Genomic DNA, 9,024 nt, shown 5'->3' on the forward strand with positions numbered 1-9,024 from the left:
TTCGGGACGGGTCGTCACACCCCCTCTAATCCATTCCAACCCAAGTTCTAATTTGGACCTAAAACCTAAAACCTAAAAAAAAGCTAGATTTAAGCCAACTCCAACCCATGGCCTAAAACCTATAATTCCCCATTTATTCCCCCCAATCCATTCCAACCCAAGTTCTAATTTGGGAATAGAAGTGAAAATTTGAGTTTTAGCCCAGGGTTGGAGAGGCCTAAGGCCAACTCCAACCCATGGCCTAAAATAATTCCCCCTCTATTCCCCCTCTAATCCATTCCAACCCAAGTTCTAATTTGGACCTAAAACCTAAAACCTAAAAAAAAGCTAGATTTAAGCCAACTCCAACCCATGGCCTAAAACCTATAATTCCCCCTTTATTCCCCCCAATCCATTCCAACCCAAATTCTAATTTGGACCTAAAACCTTAAAAAAAAAAAAATAAACAAATAAAAAAAAAACAAATTTAGGTCAGGATTTAGGCCAAGATTAGTGGTGGAGCCCCCACTCACATGGGTGTGTCTCCCACTTGTCTGCCAATAAAATTGAGTCCAACGACTCTTTTGGTTGATCAACGGCTCACATTCAAATGGGTTGTTGGTTATCCAATGGTCCACATTTAATTTAGTTAATATTTTTATCTTATATTTATAAATTTATTGAATGAAACGACTAAGATCGAATATGATTAAATCTAAGGTCAAAAAAAAAAAAAAAAAGATTTAACGGCCCAAATTTAAATTCAATGGTTAAAATAATTATAAAAAATTATTTAACTCAAAATTCACCCAAAAACTCTATAAATACCTATATATTTGTTGAAACATCCACACAAAAACTCACTTTTCTCCTACAATTCTTTCAATTTTTCTTTCTACCATCTTCCAAAACCATGTGTTTGCTCATGTGTCTTCTGTTTATACATCTCTATTATGTGTTTCATATTCTTCTCTAGTGTTTCATGAGTTTCATGTGTCGGTTTAATGATTTTTCAATGTTTATCGGAATTTAAATATTTTTAGGTTAAAATGTTCATAAAATTAATTTAGGATAGTCTACATAATTTTTTTTTTTAAAGTTAATTTAAAAAAAATTAGCCTAAATTCATTCTTTAATAATTGAATGGTAAGTCCAAAGCGGACAATATCGTGCTACGGTGGTGGAGCGGGCCTGGGAAGTGGTCCCCCCCCGGGCCGGGATGTGACATTTGGTATTAGAGCCTAACCCTGGCTGTTGTGTGCCGACGAGGACGTTGGGCCCCTAAGGGGGTGGATTGTGACATCCCACATCGCCCAGGGGAGTGATCCTTAAATGTATATTCCCATCCCTACCTAGCACGAGGCCTTTTGGGAACTCACTAGCTTCGAGTTCTGTAGGAACTCCGAAGTTAAGCGAAAAGGGGGCTAGAGCAATCCCATGATGGGTGACCCACTGGGAAGTTACTCGTGAGTTCCCAAAAACAAAACCGTGAAGGAATGGTAAGCCCAAAGCGGACAATATCGTGCTACGGTGGTGGAGCGGGCCCGGGAAGTGATCCGCCCCGGGGCGGGATGTGACAAATTACCTAGCACGATGCCTTTTGGGAGCTCACTGGCTTTGAGTTCCGTAGGAACTCTGAAGTTAAGCGAGAAGGGGGCTAGAGCAATCCCATAATGGGTGACCCACTGGGAAGTTGCTCGTGAGTTCCCAAAAACAAAACCGTAAGGGAATGGGAAGCCCAAAGCAAACAATATCGTGCTACGGTGGTGGAGCGGGCCCGAGAAGTGATCCGCCCTAGGCCAAGATGTGACAATTTGGTATCAGAGCCTAACCCTGGTGGCGTGTGTGCCGACAAGGACGTCGGGCCCCTAAGGAGGGTGGATTGTGACATCTCACATCACCCAGGGGATTGATCCTTATATGTATATTCACTTCCTTACCTAGCACAAGGCCTTTTGGGAGCTCACTGGCTTCAGGTTCCTACGGAACTTTGAAGTTAAGCAAGAGGGGGGCTAGAACAATCCCATGATGCCCACATGATGCCCACAGGGAAGTTGCTCGTGAGTTCCCAAAAACAAAACCGTGAGGGAATGGTAAGCCCAAAGCGGACAATATCGTGCTACGGTGGTGGAGCGGGCCCGAAAAGTGATCCGTCCCGGGCGGTGATGTGACACCAGAAGGGCTGGAGCAGAAAAACTATTTTTAGGTTAAAGCCTAAATTTTTTGGGCTAAAAATTTTAGGTTTTAGGCCAAGGGTTGGAGATGGTCTAAAGGAATGGATGGGGTTAGCAATATAGTGGTTTAAATTCACTTTTTGATAGAGTATAGAATCCAAAGATATCTCATCCACAAGTGCAGAGAAATACAACTAGGCCGTAGTACTAAATGGCCTAAATAAAAATTTCAACTGTAAATATTTTTAGTGTTTTTAATCGTTAAATTTTTAATTAAAAATATAAAAATAAAGATTTAACGGTTTGGGTGCAAAATTAAGAAAATGTGTCTTTGTCATTGTATCTGGTTGCTTGTTTGGGTGTTAGACGTGGATTGACTATCTATAAGAGGAATCATACGACTATTAAATTGCAATTGCACAATAGTTTAACATAATTTCAATAATTTGATTAGATTAGGCTCCGTTTTATAATTATTTGTTGTCAAATTTTATTTTCTATTTTTAGGGTTTTAAAATTAAAAATTAAAATTTTGTGTGATACGTACTAACAACTACTTTGTAAGTTAAAAAAAAAAAAAAATTGTAACGGTTATTAAATGTGCCATTAATTGACCAAAAGGGCCAAGACAACGTATCTATTGCTTACAACCGAATTCAAATTATTTTCCATAAAATAGTATAGTGCAGAATATCAGATTGTCATACAAAACTAACTCGAAATTAAGTGGCATAAATTTTTTGAAAGTAACGACATGTTTTCATTTATAGAAAGGAATGCAGTTCAAAACTGAGACAAGACAACCACAAAAGTGCCAACACAAACAGCAGGGCAACCCAACTAGCTATGACGATCTTCTACTAATTAGTCAACAATAAGGTATGGGGGTTCCTCGAACCAACACCAGCCACGATCAACTTGAACAACAAAGCTTGCCAAACAATGAATTGCAGAGTTAGCTTGGCGACGCGTATGGGCAGAAAAAGTTCTAGTGATCTGCAGCACAAGAGCTTTAGCGTACTCCAATGTGTCCTATGGGAGACAAGTTGGTTGGTTTGGAGAGTTGCTAAGGTTTGGAAAACAAAATTAATAGACTTTTCCATTTTTTTTCTTTCAACTCCCAAGCACGGGACTCAGTTAAAAATGACGTCTGTCACAAATAAGCTGCTAAAAATACGTAAAAAGAATAATGAAATCTAAAAAGGAGGTGGGGGATGCAACACAAGGACTTCCCAAGAGGTCACCCATCATAGTACTACTCTGACCCAAACTCGCTTAATTTGGAGTTCTGATGGGATTCGATGCATGTGAGTTGGTATGATCGCATCGGTTAGTCCATGACTCGTAATTGTATATAACCATTTCTTTGGCCACGCCCCATGACTTCATAACCTTATGCATGTGCAAATCGGCCCGACCTTTCTTCCCATGAGTGCCGTTAGATATTATTATTCAATTAGTCGTCCATCGTTGGGTCCCAAGAGCCCCGCAACTCCGAAACGAGATAGTCAAATTAATATTATTATGAAAAATAAAAAGGAGGTGGGGGATGCAACACGACCTATCCTAGTACTACTCTCGTCCAAACTCACTTAACTTTGAAATTCTTATGGGATCCAGTGCATGTGAGTTGATAAGATCGCATCCATCAACCTATGACACACCCTATGACTCTAAATACAATAAATCTATAAAAAAAAAAAATACAATAAAATTTCATAAAATAAAATGGACCAAATTTAGCAACCTCAAAATAAAGTGGACCATATAGCAACCTCAAATAAATACAATAAATCTATATAAAAAAATACAATAAAATTAATAAAAGATAGAAACTAAAAGAAAAAAATAATAAATAAAATAAACACGCGTCAGTCTTCCAGTCAGTAAATGGTACACTCACTACCACCGTACAAAACTTTAATAAACAACCCACACACAAAGGAAGACGGATTCTCTCCCCTCCTAATCTCTCTCTCTTTTATTCCCCTCCTATTTGAACGGTTACGGTTTAGCCACATCAACATTTTATATTGATTTTTGGGACGTTTTGATATAGATGCCTCGTTTTTAAATGTCATAGACTAAACATCTATTCCTTTTGCAAATTTGATTAAACATTTTCCCTACAATTTGGATACTTTATTTTATTTCATTAGAAGTCTATTCACGTTAGCATTCCCTTTTTTCTTCCTATTTTTATGCATCTCTTATTATAATGATTTAAGGCTTTTTATTTTATTTTTTATTAAAATATTTATTTTAGTAAATTAAATAGAATGTAACAAAACTTGTTGTTAGGTACGTTTGGTTATGTCAATACGTTTAATTATAATGGTACATTTAGTTAATTGGTACATTTGAATTTTTTGTCCATTTGGCTTCTTGGTACATTTGAATTTTTAGTACATTTGAATTTTTGGTACATTTAGTTTTTGGTACGTTTGAATTTTTGGTACATTTGTTTTTTAAAATATAAGTTTTATTACTTTTTGTCCTAATAATGAAAAATTACCTTAATTAATTATTTTTTTTATAGAAAGAGTTGTTAACAATGTAAAAGTTTAAATTATTTTAATTAATTATTTTTTTTTATAGAAAGAGTCATTAATCAACGGACAATAGCATTTTTTGTTAATTCAAAATTATATGATTATGGTTATTATTAATAAGGATTTATCTCCGATCAACTAAAAGTTGTTCCAAAGACTTATCTACCAAAAAACAAGACTGTCGAGCGCATTGTGTATGAATCAAACATATTTTTAAACATTCCAAAAAGATGAATGTTCATTTTAATATAGTTCATAATTGGGTACGTTTTAATTCGGGGTTGGTACGTTTTCATTTAATATTGGCATGTTTCCATTTGGCATGGGTCTACATTTAGATTTGAAAAGTTTAAATTTTTAAACTTAAATATAGTTGAAATTATTTAAAATATATAGCAGATATTTAAATGTAAATTAATTTCAATTAATCTGAAGTAGTTCAAGTTTGAGTATCTTAATTAAATGTTTCAAAAGCTTAATAAAAAACTCAAAAAGCATAAATGAAAGTCTACAAAAGTCTAAAATTAGATATCTAATTTTAATTTTTTGTTGATTTTTTTATAAAAGTAATAAGATAAAAAATAATATGTAAGATGAGAAGACGGAGGGAAGGGAACGAGAATAAGAATCGTCCTCCCACACAAAGATAAACACTCCCGCAGCCTCCATTTTCTGGTTGTCGACCCGTACCCGAATACATGGCCCACTAATCCAACCGGACCTCCGCCACCCTCCGCTTCTCCGCTTCTCCCTTCCCCAAACTCCTTCCTCCACCACCGCGATTCTCACGACTATTTCCATTACCATTAACGCCACCCGTATTCACTGAAATTTCAACTTTGTCATCGTGTCCTCTTCTCCTAATAGAACTTCGCGCCTTCGAATTCGAGCTATCTTCCCGGTCGGGTCCGTGAACGATCTCAATCGGGTTTATAATGGCTACGTTGAAAAGCTGTAGCGCGTGCTTGAGTGATTCTGATCTCCAGCTTCCGCGTCGCCATCTTAGCGACAACTACAAGAGTTTAATTTCTTAATGATTTTTTAGTTGTTAGATCCACTAGGTTTTTTTTTTTTTTTTTTTTTTTTTATTTTTTTCAACTTGTTGTACATATTTTAGTTATTAAATTAGATCATAATTAATTAATTTTGTGGGATGAAGAAAAGCAGAGTGTACAAAATTGATAATTAATTATTAATTTTCATAATTTTTTTTTTGGTTGATGATAGGAATGCAAAATGGAGGTGTCCAAGAGCAGCTGTAAATCCCAATTTTCATCTGCCAATGCGTAGTTTTGAAGTTAAAAACAGGTAATTTTTCATTCATGTTAATCTGGGTTGATAAGAATCTTTGATGGTTTTATTTTTTTGTTAGATTGTATAGGATTACAAGAACAAAATGCATGAAAAGTTCAATATAATTAGTCTATTAGATTTCATGAGAAATGATTATTACTCCTCTGTTTCGGGTTTTTGAGTAAAATCTTATGTTATAGTTCTCGTACGTACTTTATTTGCTATACCTGAAATCTATATAAAAAAAAGGGCTCTTTTGGTCCACTATTAAAGACGTTCAGTTACCGTGTTTTCTGTTGTTTTGGTACCATGGTTGATATGATGCTTAGAGCAAATATATATTTTCAGGACATGGGTGGACAACATAAGGTCACTTAGGTTGATAACAGCCATCAAACCCCATATCTCCCAGATGGCAGATTTGGTCTTGAAACATATGATGCTTTGGTCAATATGCAAATTGAAAATGGAGTCAAAAGTGTGATTGTTGGTGGCACAACTGGTGAAGGCCAATTAATGAGCCTGGGATGAGCGCATAATGCTCATTGGCCACACTGTCAACTGCTATGGTGGATTGATTAAGGTAGTAAGAAATGTCATCAGAGGGATTGGTTTCGCACCTCGATACTCTGTTATCTATGGGACTCACAATTGTTTACAATGTGCCATCACTAACCGGCCAAGATATCCCTCCACTCGTGGTTCACATGTTGGCACAAAGTCCTAACTTCGCAAGTATCAAGGAGTGGAAATTATCGGGTTCCAGAATATACTGGGAGGAAAATTGTTGTATGGAGCAAGAAGGATGATGAGTACCATTATTCTAGGTGGAACCATGGAGCTACTGTAGTCATATCTGTTACGAGTAACTTGGTCCCAAGTTTAATGCGACAACTCATGTTCGAGGGAAAACCCTGTCTCTAAATGCAAAGATGGATGCCTCTGATTAAGTATCTTTTCCAAGTGCCAAATCTCATCGGCTTAACACACAGCACTTGCCTAACCTGGGGTTGTGAGGCTGGTCTTCCGGCTGCCATATGTACCTCGTCCTCTTGCGAAGAGGGTAGAGTTTGTGAATTTGGTTAAGCAAATTAGGCGGGAGAATTTTGTCGGAGAACATGACATCCAAGGTCTCGATGATGATGAGTTCGTCTTAGTCAGTTGATATTAAGGTAGTTTTCTTGTCTAGGACTTTTTATTGGGGATGCTGAGTCTTTTTCCAAAAGAGTTTGCAAGTGATGTTTTGTTTGGTGGTTGTTAAGCTTTAAATTACAGACATGAATACTTTTGGGGCTGTTATTATATGAAGTGGTTCTATGTCTCAATAAGAATTGGTTCTTTGTTTATCACACTTTTTGTTTATTTATTTATTTTTATTTTTTATTATAAGCCATACTCTACACTAATCTACACTAGGAGAGGGGGAGAGATTGCTTCTTGGACATGGTGGGTTGAAGAGAAGACCCTAACCATTAGGCCAATTCACCACTGTGTTTATCGCATATACTTTGGCAGGAGCTTTGTGACTCAAGTTGTAGGTTTGAGCCATTTCCGTTCGTGTATTGCCAAGATTTAAATAAGGAAAAGAAAGAAAACAAATGGATTTCAAATAATATTCCTCGCGTATAGTTATTTCAAATACGTTCGAACTAGCGTTTTCTAGTTTATATACCAAATTTAGCCTTCTTGTCAAACTTGAATCCATTGTATCAAATTCCTCCATCCAAATGCAAAACATTACTATTGATGATGAAAGTTGCAGATGGTTATAAGGCAGTGAATAGAAGGAAGCATATATAGATCTCAAAGGTAAAAATTAAGAAGGACAAAAACTTCGGAAGGCTAACTGATTAAGGCAGTTTTTGAGCGGGGTGAGACCAGCGTAAGGTTGGAAGCATCCTTACCCTCAAGTGAGACAAAAGAGAACAGAAGACCATTATCCTTGGGTTTACTTGGGATTCCAATATCATTGTACAGTATCCATCAGGTGACATAGCAGCCACAGCCTATATGATTCAAAATGGCGGGAAAGTAGGGCTTAGTTTGTTAACTCACTCTGCAAAATTCTTGTAAGGTTTGTCTTTAGTAGTCCGGATTACTGTGCTTTTTATTCATTAGACTGGCAGTTGAAAAAAAAAAAATTTCAATTCAATCATGACCGCCTATTTTTCGTACTAATGAGTAGTGTAGACCATAACAACACCAACAACAACAACAACAAAAGCCTTATCCCACTAAGTGGAGTCATCTATATGAATCCTAGAACGCCATTGCACTAGGTTTTGTGCTAAGTCTTCTATTAGATCCAAGTACTCCAAGTCCTTTCTTAGGGTCGCTTTCCAAGTCTTCCTAGGTCTTCCTCTCCCCCTTTGGCCCTGAGCCTCTGTCTTGTAATTGCATCTTCTAATAGAAGCGTCTGTCAACCTTAACCGATTTTCTCTCATCTCATCTTCAATTTCGGCTACTCTTACTTTACCTCGGTTATCCTTGTTCCTAATCCTATCCTTTCTCATGTGCCAACACATCTAACGAAGCATTCTTATCTCCGCTAAACTCATGTACGTGTTGATGCTTGACCGCCCAACATTTTGTGCCATAAAGCATTCCTAGCCTTATTGTTGTTCTAAAAAATTTTCCCTCCCTTGAGCTTTAGTGGCATACGATGGTCACACAACGCACCCAGTGCACTCCTCCAGTTCATCCATTCAACTTGTATTCTATGGTTGAGGTCTCCATCCAATTCTTCGTTCTTTTGCAGATAGATCCAAGATAGCGAAAGCATTTGCTCTTTGGTACCTCCCGATCTCCAATCCTTACCCCTAACTCATTTGAACCTCCGTTCCCACTAAACTTGCACTCAATATACTGTCTTTGACCTACTTAGGCGAAGATCTTTAGATTAACACTCCCCCCCCCCCCAAAGGTTAAGTTTCGCATTTACTCCCTCATGTGCTTCCAATCAGCACTATATCGTTTGCGAAAAGCATACACCAAGGAATATCATCTTGAATATGTCTCGTGAACTC

The 9,024-nt window shown here is 37.1% G+C and overlaps 2 pseudogenes across 1 annotated transcript; one reads left to right on the plus strand and one right to left on the minus strand.

Moving 5' to 3' along the window:
• Positions 1–3,364: 3,364 nt before the first annotated feature.
• On the minus strand, positions 3,365–3,482 carry LOC137735776 (5S ribosomal RNA; annotated as a pseudogene).
• A 1,819-nt stretch (positions 3,483–5,301) lies between these two features.
• Positions 5,302–7,347, plus strand: LOC137735505 (4-hydroxy-tetrahydrodipicolinate synthase 2, chloroplastic-like; annotated as a pseudogene). Its single transcript, XR_015963911.1, has 3 exons — positions 5,302–5,725; positions 5,929–6,013; positions 6,347–7,347. The product of XR_015963911.1 is annotated as a 4-hydroxy-tetrahydrodipicolinate synthase 2, chloroplastic-like (transcript).
• Positions 7,348–9,024: the final 1,677 nt, after the last annotated feature.

This window comes from Pyrus communis, chromosome 7 (genome assembly GCF_041283825.1).
Source record: "Pyrus communis isolate YQ-2024b chromosome 7, ASM4128382v1, whole genome shotgun sequence".
Taxonomy (NCBI): domain Eukaryota; kingdom Viridiplantae; phylum Streptophyta; class Magnoliopsida; order Rosales; family Rosaceae; genus Pyrus; species Pyrus communis.